The 16,273-nt window shown below is 29.6% G+C and overlaps 1 long non-coding RNA gene across 1 annotated transcript; it reads left to right on the plus strand.

Moving 5' to 3' along the window:
* The first annotated feature begins 1,281 nt into the window (after window positions 1-1,281).
* LOC127730282 (uncharacterized) lies at window positions 1,282-15,801 on the plus strand. The gene is made up of 3 exons (XR_007995017.1): window positions 1,282-1,327; window positions 8,554-8,619; window positions 12,846-15,801. It is a non-coding gene; the product is annotated as an uncharacterized LOC127730282 (long non-coding RNA).
* Window positions 15,802-16,273: the final 472 nt, after the last annotated feature.

Raw genomic sequence — 16,273 nt, forward strand, 5'->3', positions numbered from 1 at the left:
GGGTACATCTGTTGTGACATATTACATAATATGATACTTTAAAAGTTTTAAAAAGACACTCAACATGCTTTCATGTATAAAATGTGAATGTCCTTTGCTGATTTATTTTTTAAGATTTAAAAAAAATTCGTTTACACATCTAGGTTAAATACTCCGACCAATGAATTTATTGTTCTCTGTTATCCAGATCGTGATTCTGAACGGTCATTGGCATAATACGGTTTATCCAAAAAAATCGACCAAATTGCAATACATTCGTACGTATACTAGTGTAATCATTTATTAGAAATACTTAATATTTTTGCAAGTAATCAATAAAAAAGACATGATTTAAAAGTGAAATATTTCTCAGTACACTATGAATTTTACGTAAAATATTAGCAATTGAGAACTCATTCCTGAACAATTAACGAAACAAAAACCCTCAGAAAGTGTAATACATGTAACTACATCTGACAAAAAATTAAGAGAACATTTCGGGCCAAATTGACCCTTAAATCAAATGCTTAGAAATAGCAAAAAGCACAGCCGTCGCCCAAATAGATATGCACACAGTAAGTGTATTTTATGTGGCAAAAATATTTTGGGCGACGCTTGTACTCTGTGTAAATTAAGCCAGAATGTTCTTCAAATCAGCCTATTTTTTTATAATTTTTTTTTATTAAAACATCGTTATTGCACTTTATGCTGGTTAATAATTTACTTAGCATACAGCATTGGGCTAAGTTTCCCTGTGTATTAATTGTTAGATATCCAGGGAGAATATCTAATAAAATATATATGAATGTAAGTATTATACACTTTAACATAATACATAATATAAATAAACATAAATATAAATTGATTCATACGATTTTATGTCTACTTACAAATCGGAAAAAATGACGGATCTTTACCGTAACGTTTTATGGTTATTATGTGTGTTTACTTTTCTCACAGGACACCTGTGTAACTGGAATTTAATTAATCTTTTATGATAATTTGAAAGCTTTATTTTTCAAACTTAATTGTTTGACCATGCTAATGGGAATAAATATAAAGGTAAGTGTATATAATTATGGTAATTGCGAATCAATAGGTTATGTTTTCAGCGATGCATTTTGTTTGGCACCTCGTGGTCTATTATTTATACACGGAAAGTAGCATGTGTTGATTTGTCAAACATACGCACTACAAATATCACTTACAAGTCAGCCGGACAGAAATCCCTGATTTGTCCGTTAAATCTCCGGATTTATTATTCGAGAATCAAGTGGAGATAATTTCTGAGAAAGCCTTCAACAGATGTCGCTGCGCAGAAAAATAATTCCCCCAGGAAGATGACCCGGTAGGAAATCGTGAATTTTTGAAATTTTAAGAAATGAGCGGTAGACATGATATCATAAGTTTTAAAATTATTTGAAAAATATAAGATGTCAAAATAATGTATCGTTGAAAAAGAAATTCAATTCCTTAATTTTCAGTCTTCGGAACCGCCTTTTTTTTCAATTTCAACTGTCATTGACAAATTTTCAGCTCTGGACGAATTGACACAAGCCTGGTTTACGTAGGAAAAATAAATATGACTGGTTTATTTTGATAAACTGGAACATGGAGAACAGAACTAGGATGTTCACATGACGTTACCATTCGTTGTTTACACACGAACACAATTTCAGTACACATCACAATTTTGTGCATTCTTTTTTAGGAAGTCCAGGTGTAAATTATTGTGACCATGTCAGGATTTGTCCTGAATGACAAGACTCCAGTGTAAACATCCTAAGATCTGATATATCATAGATAAAAGACAGAGGAAAAACATTTGAATAGTGTCAGATCTTTATTTTTTAACTCACAGATGTAATTGCAAAAGAATGAAGATGATATCACATCATAATATAATATTGTTTGTGCTCATTCCCTGTTCATCTTCAAGCAATCATTCATTAGTTGTTCCATAGATGGTTGTTGAATCTGCATCCAGTTTAACTAAATTAATCTATATTTATGATGATTTAGTCCATTCTATGTTTACAATTGTTTAGCTGCATGTACCTGCATTTGATGAGGATTTATATATTAGGTCAACATGGTAATTTTTTTTTCATTCTTCATTATTACACATATTTAAGTATATGTTACCAGAGATGGTTTTATATAGCTCTGATGGTTTAATTTAGACTTAAAAAAAGCTTTTCATACCCATTATATATTTATTTTTCACACTCAATGTCCCTGTTTTATGTTGTAATTTTTTTAAAATTTGATTATATAAATTTATACCCACTAAAAGATACAAAATTACATATTATTAGTGAAATGCTATTTTCAGATGGTTTTTTTTCAGTGTATTGGCATTTTACTTTTATCATGTTTATAGCATGTTTTGCAATATTTAGTTATTTGATATACATGATTGGGGATTGGGTTTAAAGTTGACAAATACTTAGTAGCTGTCACACCCAGAATGCATCCTGATATTGTTGGCATTCACAATAACTGTTTTTGCATATATATGTACACATGTTCTATAAAGTAACTTGACATTTCTGTTGAAGCCTGAAAGTGCATTTTTTTTATATTTGTATACTCAGAAAAACAAGGTATCTCATTTCCTTTATCATATTATTAAATGAAGGACTGGTGGTTTCATTTGATAATAAGAGTTGAAGTTTTTATTTTCTCTTGAAAAATATGAAATTTGATTTATCTTGTTAAATACAGACATGCCAACTCAAGGGGATTGTAAATGATGGATGAGTATCCATTTCATATGCCAAGCTCTATATCCCCTAAGTCCTGATAAGTTCGAAATGATTAAAAACAGACACAACTACATTTTATAAATGCTTATTTTTTATAATCCCCCTTTTCTGAAATGAGACAACACACGCTTGTGGAGTTTTTATTCCCCGAGGGTATCAACAGCCCAGTAGTCAGCACTTCTGTGTTGACATGACTTATCATTGATATGGTCATAATTAAAAAATTGACTGTTTACAAAACTTTGAATTTTTGAAATACTAAGGTTTTTCTACTTCAGGAATAGATTACCTTAGCTGTATTTGGCAAAACTTTTAAGAATTTTTGGTCCTCAATGCTCTTCAATTTTGTACTTTATTTGGCCTTTTTAATTTTTTTTTATTCAAGCGTCACTGATGAGTCTTTTGTAGACGAAACGCGCGTCTGGTGCAAATACAAAATTTCAATCCTGGTATCTATGATGAGTTTAATTATACACAACAAAACAAATGACAGGTTGGCAATCACTGTCAGGCCAAAGGTCAAAATATAGTTAGAATGAAAAAAAACCACTGCAAAGGAAAAAATTCTTCAAAGAAAAAATGCAATTCTGACATTAATTTGTGCAGGGAAAATTTTTACTCTTTCACTCAGTCTCTAAATAAAGCCCTGATTATATTTTTATTATTTATTAATTGAAATTACATGTTTGGTGAATGGGAAGCCTTTTTATAGAGTACCTTGATATTTCCATTTTTAATAAACATTGTCATGGGTATTATATGCAAGTGAACAGGAGTTGTAACATTTCAGTGTTCATCATTAGACCTCAGATACATAATTACTTAAATATTGCATATATAAACATATGTAACACCCATTATGAATGTAAAAAACAACTTTAGTTCACAGATATAACTGAGAATGGGTCTTAACAGAAATCCTCTAAAAATATTACTCTAGAATAGAATATATAAAACATGTACATTTCATACCCATAATCTTTATAAAATATTTTTAATGTAGATCTACAAAGAAAAAATCTGTTTCTGATCATTGAATGGTGAATCAAAATGAAGTATTTATGTGTATTCAAGAATAATACTTGATTCTTCTAAGGAGATGTATGCCTTGAAACAAATATTTCTATCAAAGTATGACAAAATAGAGGTAAACATGCATTCAGGGAAAATGCTGAAACATTTTCCCCCCTTTAATGCTGGAAATTTTTCATCTAAGCTTGGGATCAGTATTTTTTTCTTATATTGTACTGGTCCAAAACACCTCACTTTATGTAAATATTTTTTACCACATAGCTTTTTTTTATTTCTTCTGAAGCTAATTGTGTGTAGTGTTATGGTTTAAAAACAATGTATTTTTTTAAACTGAATGTAATAATTGACAATTTCTCTAGCAATATCCCTGATTTCTAGATGATTATAAGAATTTTGGAATATTTCAATTAAATAGTGATTTACCAAAGCCGACATACATTCTGTAATACTTTCTCTCACTGTTTAGGTCCTGAGATTTGACAGGTGCCCTCATTCCAATGATTAATTATAATTTCCATGATATTTTCATATTTACAAATTTTACTATGGCATACGGATAAATTATTGGAAAAATTTGCCCCAGAAACACTGTTTCCCTTACTAAAATTGAGCGAAATGCTTATTTTCTCTCATTTCTGATCAGCCGTCCCTTCAACGACTTTTAATTCGAGTTATCTCCCTTTGGAAGGTCGCCAATTTTGGACCTGTTGAATTGACACACGGCCGGTTTACCTGGCGAGTTTTTGTAACATAAGGCATTTCATGTTCATAATATCAGGAGGTATCATCCCTCTTAAGGAAAATACGTTACCATTCCGTGTGTCATTTCAATTTAAATTTATTTACTGAGAAGTGTCACGACCGTTGCACGTTTTTTCATCTTTGCCAATCAAATAATCAAGGGAATTCTACATTTTCATTCTTAAAAGAATAACGTAGTGAAAGTTTGAAACCTGCCGTATCATATGATATTTTGTTAAGTATGGTAAATACATAAAATATCTTTACGCCGTCGATTTCGTGGCGTCGTTGCCGTTGCTAAAAAATGTTGTTTTTTGAACTGAAAATCACGAGACCAGAATAATAAAATCGACGCCATTATGAGATTTGCTCTCCGGCTGAAGTTACAATATGTTGATGTCTTTAATAACATTTTTTCGGTTTCAATATTTCTGGTCGCATTTAATTTTATGATTTCGCATTTTTCCGTTTTGAAAATTTTGAATATATCTATCTTTGTTTCTTTTTTGTTTGAAATAAAATATGCCGTATATATAGGGAAGAATATAACTGTAATAAGGTTGTTTATATCAAAATATTTTATATCTGATATTTTATAGCCAGTTACTAAATTTTCTAGTCTTAGTATGTGTGTGTCTATTTGAAGATAAAGTAGTTGTTTGTATATTTCTTGTCAGTATTTAGTGTTATAAGGGCATGTTATGAAAAAATGTTTATAATTTTCATTTTCTTTGCAGAAATTGCATGAACTGTTTTCTAATACTTTCAACTGAACTAATAATACATTGAATGGAAGGATAAATGGAGTAATTTCATTTATACATTTTAAATTTGTTGTTATCTATGTATTTAAATATAAAACTTAGAGCGTTTTTAAATTTTATGTTCAAATTTTCCTTCCCCCTTAAGAAAACCTACATGTTATTCTTGTTTATGAATGTCAAATAATATTGAATATATTTCTTTATTTCTAATTTCTGGACAGATATTTTGATCATGATAATTGATTAATATTTGCAGATTTTTGGTATTCTTTATATGTATTTTTGTTTTAAATGAGCTTTCTTGCTTTAAAATATTCTGCCAACGTTTCGGAATAGCTTTCTTTATTACGGATAATTCTCTAATCCAACCTCGTTTATCTTTTAGTTTAAGTAATATTATATTTTCTGATTTATAACCTCTTTCATCAAGTATGTCATTTACATACAGAATATTATGTTCAATCCACTTTGTAAACAATAGGTATTTTCCTTTTGTTTGTATGTTATGATTGCCCCATAAAATCTGCTTTCTTATATCTAGAAAATTTTGTGGGATCTTTGTCTGTCCACCCTTTACATTAGTCCAAGTTTTATCAATTGCTGATAGAACTCAGAAAGGGATTTAAATAATATTTTGTTTAACATATTAACATTTTTAATGTTCATTTTGATTATCAAAAGGTTCTTACCAAATTTGGTTAAGTAAAATTGGGGTATGATTGACCAATTATCACAAGAGTTTTGTTTAAGTTTTAAAATCGAGCGTAATTGAAGTGCTTTGAGATACATGTCTATGTCGATCATTTTTAAACCACCTATCAAATAGTCTTTACATAGGGTTGTACTTTTAACTTTATCTTTTTTCCCATTCCATATGAAATTATAGACTAGAGTTTTTAACTTTTGTATTATTTCCTTTGGTATGTACGTGTTTGATGCAATATAAGTAAGATTTGGAAGAATTAATGATTTTACTACTATTATGTTACCTATTAATGTTAAATTTCTTTTCATCCAGTCTGATATTATCTTTTCGTATTTTTAAGCTATTTATCAGTGTTCAGTTTTTGACAATCTTGATTGTTATAACCAAAGTAAAAGCCAAGACTTTTAATGTTATCAGTTTTCCAATTTATGTTTTCAAATTTGTCTCTACTATGTATAAGTTTTCCCAACCAAAATCCTTCTGTTTTGTTTCTGTTTAATTGTAATCCAGAGAAGCTACCAAAAGTTTCAATTATTATCATTGCTAAACTAACATCTTTTGGTAATTTAAGAAATAGGGTTGTATCATCTGCAAGTTGACATATTTTTAGTGAGCATTTTTTACCATCTAATTTCACCTCTAAGCCCTTGAGGTTATTATTTTGTCTTAATTTAATTGCCATAATTTCAACTACCAATACGAAGGCTAAAGGAGAAATTGGACATCCTTGTCAAATTCTGCGAAAAATATTAAAACTGCTGGACACCCAACCTTTCTTGATTATACAGCCTTTTATGTCTGTGTACATTGTTTGAATCCATCTTATAAAACTACTTTTAACATGTTTAAAGCCAAAATTTTTCAAGGTTTCTGATATAAAGTTCCATTCAAGGAAGTCAAATGCCTTGGAAAAATCAACAAAAATTATAGCTCCATCTACTTTAAAGTTCTCTGTGTAATCAATAATATCTTGTATTTGCCTAATATTGAAACCTATGTATCTTTTTTTTATATAACCTTTTTTGTCAGTATGAATTATTTTTGGTAATACTTGTTTTAATCTTTGAGCAAGTGCATATTCTAATAATTTCACATCATAATTTAACAGAGTTATTGGACAATAATTATTTAAAGAGAGTGGGTCTTCTTTTTTTATATATTAATGATATTGCCCCAACTTGTTGTGAATTTGACAATTCCCCTTTTTCATGGCAAAAATTGAATACAGATACAATTAATTCTTTTATTTTTCCCCAAAATTTTCTGTAAAATTCAACATTAAGTCCATCTAAACCTGGAGCTTTATTTAGTTTCATTTTTAATATAGCATCTGTACATTCCTGCACTGTGATTTTTCCTTCACATAAATTACTTTCTTTTTCACTTAATTTTGGACATTTTTTAATATCGTTTAAGTACTTTCTGTTAGTTTCAACATCTGGATTAGTAGAGGAATATAAATTTTTATAATAGTTAACTTCAAGGTCAAGTTTTTTTCTTGATCAGTAATTTTATCATTGTTTACATCATACAATCTAGTAATAGTTTTTTTTTTGCACTGCCTGCCTGGCTTTTTCAAGACCTAAGAAGTAAGAAGTATTTTTTTCTCCCTCTTTAATCCATTTCTCCCTTGATCTTATTTGATTGCCTTTTATTTTTTCATTCTACATTGATTGAATCTTTTTTATTTAGGGCTTCCAATTTACAGAACTGAATTGTACAATCTCGAATCTCTATTCCAAAATTGTCCCATAAAATTGCTTGATTTTTTTAATCATTTTTTTAATTTTATAGTTGTTAATGAGATTGTTTATTTTTTTATGGTAAATGTAATCGACTAAAACACTACTATTTAATTTCCAGTTACCACGTCCTTTATTATTTCTTCACGTTTGCAATTTTAAAAGATACACTATTATGGTCAGTTTATTGAATAACAGTTGGTCTAATATCACAAGAGAAGCATTTTTTTTTAATTCAAGTACCTACAAAGAAGTAGACAATTCTTGTGCCTTCTGTTTTATTTTTTTTACACCAAGTGAAATGAGTTTTATCTCTGTTTTTTTCACGCCATATATCTGTTAATTTAAAAGATTTAATTTAAGTTTTAAGTCCGGAGACAGGTTTATCAAATTTTATTCTTTTATTTTAATTTTTTGTATCTTTTTCAGATAAAATATCGTTAAAATCTCCTATTATTAATTGTCCAAGACTATATTTATCTATAAAAGTTTTAACTGTTTTAAAAAAAAGGTTTCTTAGTTTATTATTATTTGGTGCATAAACGTTTGCGATTGTAAGTATGCTTTCATCGATTTCTAAATTTATTAGAAAAAGACTCCCGTCTTTATCTTTATAATAATCAATAATTTTGTTGTTAAGCCTACTTTTTAACCATACGGATACCCCTCTAACATTGCTCTGACCATTACTAAAGAAAATTCTCCTTCAAATACTTGTTTTAAAGATTCTTCTAAGCTGTCAGTAAAATGTGTTTCTTGTATTAGAAGAATATCACATTTTTGTTGTTTTGTCCATTCAAATAGTCGTTTTCTTTTTTCAGTTTGCTGAAGTCACTTAGAATTGACTGTGCAGATATGAAGTTTTGGATCAGCCATGAATGTTAAAGGTAAGAATTAATTTACCTGTATGATTGGGAAACCCTCATCTATTTATAGTATCATTTATCGATTTTGTGCCTTCTTCACGGGTGTCATTCGGTTTATCGAGAGAAATTATCGTGAAAGAATACCTAACGGTGGTCAAGCATTGCGATTGGATCGTGAAAGATCTTGTATCGGATCGTGAATGTAATTAAATGTAAATTCTACTTCAAAATCTGTGAAAATGTCGCTGAATTTCAAAACGCGGAACAAATCCGAACAAAAAAATATGTCTGTCATCATTACTGTGCAATAAGATAAAGAAAATATGCAGTACTTTATGAGAAAACACAAAAGGTGCAATACATGGGATTCTTTAAAAAAACACGCTTTTTGTAACTATAATGGTAATATTCCAATATATCATGATATATTTGAAACTTAGTCTTTGGTGTGTCCGATAGTACAATAAAATAAAAGTATGCTCCTCCCTTGAAACCGTTCATTAGTTTATAAAAACCTTGATTTTGTTGATTATTCATGATAATGAGGTCAAGGTTAGTTGAAACCTTTCTAGTCGAAAATGTACACCTTACAATCATAACTTACATCAAATACAGTTACCCTATAGCTTAACGAATCCGCGATACGGACTTGACTATACACAAAACTAAACATTGATCCATGAAATGAGGCACAGTCGAGGTCAGGTGAATCCTGTCTGACGGACATGTAGATTATAGGATCCCATATACAAAATATAGTTATCCCATAACTCGCGATAAGTGAGTAGTTTACATGACAATAAAAATCTGTATCCTGCAATCAGCCAACTATTATAATACAAATAACATGTTCACAAATAAATTTTTGCATTATTTGTACTTGTACAAATTAAATCTCCTGTTACTCCGCTTATATCTTGAGCAAGCGATAATGTGGATATTTCTTTTTGCGTAACAGTTCATTTTTGAGCCCTCCTCGCGGTCCACGTTTAAACTATGTCAATTTCTTTGAAAAATAAGAGATAATAATTTGGATTAACTTAAGTTTCAAGTGCCAGGTGTAAATTACAGGATAAGAACAATATATCCAATCGCAATACTTGACCACCGTTAGGTATTCTTTCACGATCATTTCTCTCGATAAACCGAATGACACCCTTGTTCTTCTACTGTTACACGCATGTTTACTTTAACCAACAGGTGAAAAATTATCGGCTGTTGTATTATGCTTTAAACAATCAATTCTTTATATTTTCTACATAGTGTACAGTGTTTTACATTACGGAGTGATCCAATGCAAAAACATACTAAATAGTGTTCACATTTTATCATATTTTTTTGAGACACAGTATCATTAAGATATACGGTATTATTAAACATAATATTACAATGTTGTTTTCAAGTGTACAATTCATACAGTTTTTACACAGTATGACCTCGCATTACGGGTCATTATTTGGGTCAACAACGTGACTTTAACAGTTTATGAATACAATAATTGAGTAATAAATTACCCAAATTGCACCTTTTTTGACAGTTATTTCACCTACGTAAATTTATGATCCAGACAAAAGTTTCCATTCGGGTTTTTTTTTTTTTTTTTTTTTTTTTTTTTTTTTTTAAGACTTGAAATACATTTATTGAAAATCACCTGAATAGAATTTACCTTGTATAACCCAGGGAAGTATACACAAGGGGCCCTGTGTTTACATTGATTCATCGTCCAGGGATAAACGGTGGACTCTATTACAAAAAAAAATCTTTTCTAATTTTTTGGCATATAAGTTATACATTCATATTCATTACACAGACAGAGTTTGCGTACAAAGGATTTATAACATTCTACATTAGATATCATAAAATACAGCAAAAGACACACTATACAATCTACACATTATCTTTTCTTATAATTGACATTTAAAATTGTACTTTTAACACCTGGATTACATTGTAATGTGTCGGTCAGTGATTTTATAGGTCACATGCTCGACATTGTAAATTCGTGTGTATTATATATTTCTGTTGTTGGATGTACAATGTTCTAAAAAGGAAAAGAAAGTAAGTACAAAATTGATAGGTTACTTATTAATGTATAAGATTTACTATATATTATATTTCAGCTGCAAAATTTTCTTTTTTCGAAGATAATGATATATCTATAGATTCTATTAAACTGCCCAGTTCCCGTTTTGCATATAATATCAATTGACTGGAAGTAAAACTTTTAGACTGATATTTGATTATATTCCTACATTTCCAATTAATCCATTTAACTGTATTCATAATCGTATTGATTATGACATTATACTTTTTGTTGTATTTGTACATTCCTAGTATGATAAGTTCTTCTCTCATTGGAATATACTCTGTGTTATTCAGTACATTATACTTTTTAAACGCATCAAAAATATGTTCCCAAACAACCATTATAATGTTACAGCAGTGAAAAAGATGTGTGAGGGTTTCGTTTTCTGTTTTACAAAAATGGCATTTATCATTGTTTGATTTGCCGATTCTAAATAGTTTTTGTTCCGTATAGATAATGTTATGAACAATTTTCCAGCTAATTTGATTTGCTTTCCTAGAGGACATATTTTCATTTAAATTTAGCCATATCTTTTTCCAAGGTAATTCCGAATTATACTGAATATTTCATTTTATGTGACAGTTTGGAACTATATCTAAATTTAACGAATATTGGATTAATTTCAAAGATATTTCACTTGGGATTACTACTTTGTTCTGTTTATTGTAAAATTCAAAAGTATTTTTAATATAATAACCCTTTTTTTGTTGTTCGGGATGAACGTGGACGTTTTTTAGTCTGTCCTTGAACGATTTTGGAAAAGCTAATTTCAGTCTTGTCCATTCCGAAATCCAGTTTCTTTTATCTTTAAGGATATTGTATATAAAGTTGTCGCTTTTGATATTTTCGTTTTTTCATCCCAAATATCTTTTATGGTATGAATTCCACTTTTTCCGAAGTTAGCGAAGAAAATAGGTTTTTTCTTGTATTTAATGTTGATGTTTCCAAATAATTGTGGGTTAAGGATATCGTTTTTATTTATTGGACTTTACATACTTAAAACTTTAGACCACGTTTTAATTAAATCAAGATAGTATTTTGGAAAACTTTCCATTTGTAATCCTCGTAAATCCGAACATTTTTCTAAAAAATTATTACAATTATATTTGATATCAAACTTCTGTAACCACCATTTGGCTATCGTGTTCCAGTTATCTGTTTTTGATCTTAAAATCTTTTGCATACTTTTGATTTGTTTGGATTTAATGAACGAGTCTATATTGATCATACCCATCCCCCTTCCTCTACTAGTAAGCAACACACGTCCCTTTTATTAAATTTACTTTTCCCTCCCATATAAAATTCCACATAACCAATGATTCTAATATTAAGACCCTGCCCTTGAATGTTAGGTCACGAGATTTCCAAACCTCAAGACACGCATTAATTTTCTTTATTTTTTCTAACCATATAGCTTCTATATTAACACTGTATCCATGCGTGACTCCCAATGCTTTAATTGGTTCCCAAATTGCATCCATGCTTAAATTCACATCCTTAAAAATCGAATAAGAGATGTTTTGTTTTGTTTCTTCAAATATTTAGAACAATTTGACATTAGTCCATGCTTACTATTCATAAGAAATGGATGCTTGTAACAAGTTTCATTTGCTAATTTTTAAAAGATGACTTTTTGTGGACGTTGCATGGTGACGTTTCCTTAGATTTTACTTTTTCCAGTGAATACTCAGTCATCTTATGATATATACAGTGAAAGTTTTGTGCACATCTACATATATTTTTCTATGTTGAAAGACGTGCATAATATCAAATCATAAAAATACAAATTGTTTAGTCTCTAAAAAAAGCTTGTAAGATTTCCGCTGCTTTTTTTGCTAAATAGGTGCAATATGGGTACTCAGTGCAATTTGGGTACTCAGTGCAATTTGAGTACTCTGACGTTACATTAATTACAATGCTTCTGTTGAGAAAAATATTTACATGAATATATTATACTAAAGTTATATTTACAAAGTTTACAATAGATTAACATAATGAGTAATTTATGTTAATATGTACATTTTTGTGTATCAGTACTATATGTGTTGCATTTGTCAGGAATAAATTGTAATGGTTTATTATCATCATACTTTTTTGCTTTTATTTTGGTATATTGTTTTTGTAACTATTGAATGCTAAAAGAAGTATATTTTTTTTTTAGGAAATATAGGCTATGGTTAACAGTATGAACTGGACAATTTCTATTTTCCAATTTGGACTCAAAAGCTTTGCGCATCATCTAAATACGAAATGTGAACATATGTACAGCTGCATGTATGAATCTGGATGTGTACACCTGTTGTCAATTTACTATTCATTTTTGGAATGCACAAACGTGTTCTGTGCATATCTGTGAACAGTATTGAAAAGTGATATATTTAATTATTTTGTGATAGAAGAAGGATCATTTTGACGCACATCTGGATTAGTTGGAACCGTGGTGAGGAAAGCACAAACTTTAAATAAAATAAAATTGTGGACAGCGAGTGGACCTACAACTATATAGAGTTGCACTTTGATGAACTACGCTGTGAATGAGTTTTGTTACAAGTATCATACAAAAATAAATATCACTGTACATGTATTACAATATATTATTAAATAAGTGTTACATTATTTATTTTCATATTTAAATATGTTAATAAGTTTCTGCAGACTGTTTGTATCAAAGTAAATCGAAATTAAAGCGGAACTGCCAAACACAGAGAATAAATACTGATAAACCCTGGTTTGACCAGAAGTATGAAGAGCTATATGCTGATTACTGTAAAAGATTACATACTTTTAACTGATAAAAAACATTTAATAGTCATATAGATTTGAACAGTGCCAAAAAAGCTTATAATAATTATGAATGTAAGCTCAAATGTAGTTACAAACGACAGGAAGGTCTATGTTGTGTAAACTAAAGAAAGACAATCCAAGACAATTTTATTCATTATTTAAGAAAAAAAAATCAGAGGAAATGTGATGTAAACATTACTGACTTTTTTTTATTATTTCAAAGAACTTGTTTCAAGTATGCCTATTAGCAACATGAGACCCGAAGTGATTAATAACGACTGTGTCTTTGATGAGTTAGATGCAGATATTAATGCTGATGAGATTTTAAAGGCAATTCTTGAACTTAAAAGTGACAAAAGCCATGGTCCAGACTGTTTGCTGAATGAATTTTTCATTGAATACAAGGATTTTATTATGCCATATTTATGTACTATTTTTAATGCCGTATTAATAGTGGATATTTCCCATCAGCATGGTCAGATGCTATCCTGGTACCAATTTTCCAATCTGGTGAAACTAACGATGCAGCAAACTATCGTGGTATAAGCCTTGTCAGCAATCTAGGTAAACTTTTCACCACAATACTAAATAAAAGATTGTTAAATTGGGCAACCTTTAATGGTATCTTTTCTGATGCACAGTTTGGTTTTCATAATAGTCATGATAGTTATAGTACAGTTGATGCTGTTTTTTGTTTATACTCTGTTATTCAAAATACACTCTGTAAAAATAAAAAAAATATATTGTTGCTTTGTAGACTACTTAAAAGCTTTTGATTCAATTGATCGTTTATGTTTATGGTACAAAATTGCCAAATTAGGTATCAGGGGAAAACTATTAACTGTTTTAAAATCTATGTATAGTAATGTTAGAACCTGTATGAGATTCAATGGGCTAAACTCTGATTACTTTTGTAACAACCTTGGTTTAATGCAAGGGGAAGTTCTTTCTCTGATTTTATTTTCTTTCTATGTGAATTATTTTGAAAATGAATTTATTGCTAATGGCAATTGTGCCTTAGAGTTTCAAGATATAACATTATTTTTGTTGATGTATGCCGATGATATGATGTTGATGTCTGAAGCAGTAGAAGGTTTACAGGAAATATTGAATACTTTGTCAATTTACACAGAAAAATGGGGCTTGTCTGTTAATACAAAGAAAACAAAAAATGTTGTTTTTCGGAAGGGTGGAATTGTCCGGCCTAATGGGTCTATAACGGTCAAACAATGGATATTGTGGAAAAATTTGGTTATTTGGGTGTATTACTACCTTATAATTGTAAATTTCTTAATACACAGAAACATTGTGCAGAACAAGGTAGAAAAGCTATGTTCAGTGTGAGGAGAACTACTTCATCACCATGTTTAAATATATTTTCAATGCTTAGTCTGTTTGATACTTATGTTATATGAGATATGGGGAGTACACAAATCTCCTCTGATAGAAAAGGTTCATTTGGACTACTGTAACATGATATTAAGTGTCAAACGAACGACCTAAAATGTGATGGTCTACTTTGAATTAGGTAGATTTTCCACTGCAGTATGAGCGTAATTTTAGAATACTTAAATTTTGGTTCAAAATTTTAGTGAGTGACAATTGTATATTAAGGTCTTGTTATAAAGAGCTTGTGTTAAATTGTTCAAAATGTATGAAATGGGTAACATATGTAAAAAGATTGTTATGTAGTCTTGGTATGAATAATTTTTTGTATAATCAGTGGTTGTTGATGTAGACAGCTCATATTTACCTTTAATAAGACAGCGTTTGTTTGATCAAGCTAATCAAGAGTTACATTTTTTATTAGAATCTTCTGCAAAGTGTAGATTATATAAGTATGTGGTAACAAATGTAGTTTTGCAATTTTATTTACAGAAATGCATTTCTGTACTTTTTCGCAAATGTATAACAAGGATTCGTTTGTCTTCACATAACCTTTGTATTGAAACTGGACGTTATGTTGGTACTATTAAAAACGAAAGAAAGATTTAAGAGTAATAGAGGATGAATTTCATTTCATTCTACAATGTAGCAGATATACTGATTTGCGTAAAAAATATATCAAAAAATATTACTGGTCTAGGCCATCAACTTTTAAGTTAATAGAATTATTGTCTGGTAAAAAAACACAAAACAGCTTTGTAACATATATACATTTCTCTTTTATATTAAGAAACAGTTAAGTGTAAATATATTTTGTAAACTTCTGACGTCACCTATTGTTATTTATGCATATTGTTAAAATTATTTGTAATATGCCATATGAATACACTAATGAACCGTCAGGCTCAAAGGTAATAAAGAATGAGTAGTTACAGTACTGATAAATACCATTGAGTTTCATTTGATATGATTAAGTTGCCAAAGTTTTTGTCCTTTTTACTGTGGTATCACCATAGTTATCATGCAGAACATGGGTCGGGGTAACTGGAGACCTTTTCACGTTTCTGTTGGCTTTTAATCAGCCTATTCTTGACGATTTGAATTTGTTTTAGCTTATGACGACAACATTTTGTCTTGACATTCAAATTGTTAAATCAAGGCTTGGTTAATAGTCACATTTTCTGAAAGCCTTGTTTGCGAAACTTTAATTTTGGTCCGAAATTTTGTATGTGGATAAACACTAATCCTATTAGCATCCTATGCTTTCTTCTATTCAGGCTGAGCACAACAAAACAAAAAGTTAGACTATAACAAAATTAAGGGCAAAAACCATGCTTCACTAAAATTAAATGGTTGAAGAACAATGCTAAACCGCTAGAGGTTCATCATGGCTATAACATAGACAATAAGATGATTTGG

The sequence above is a fragment of the Mytilus californianus genome, unplaced genomic scaffold (genome assembly GCF_021869535.1).
Source record: "Mytilus californianus isolate M0D057914Y unplaced genomic scaffold, xbMytCali1.0.p SCAF_2, whole genome shotgun sequence".
NCBI classification, from domain to species: Eukaryota; Metazoa; Mollusca; class Bivalvia; order Mytilida; family Mytilidae; genus Mytilus; species Mytilus californianus.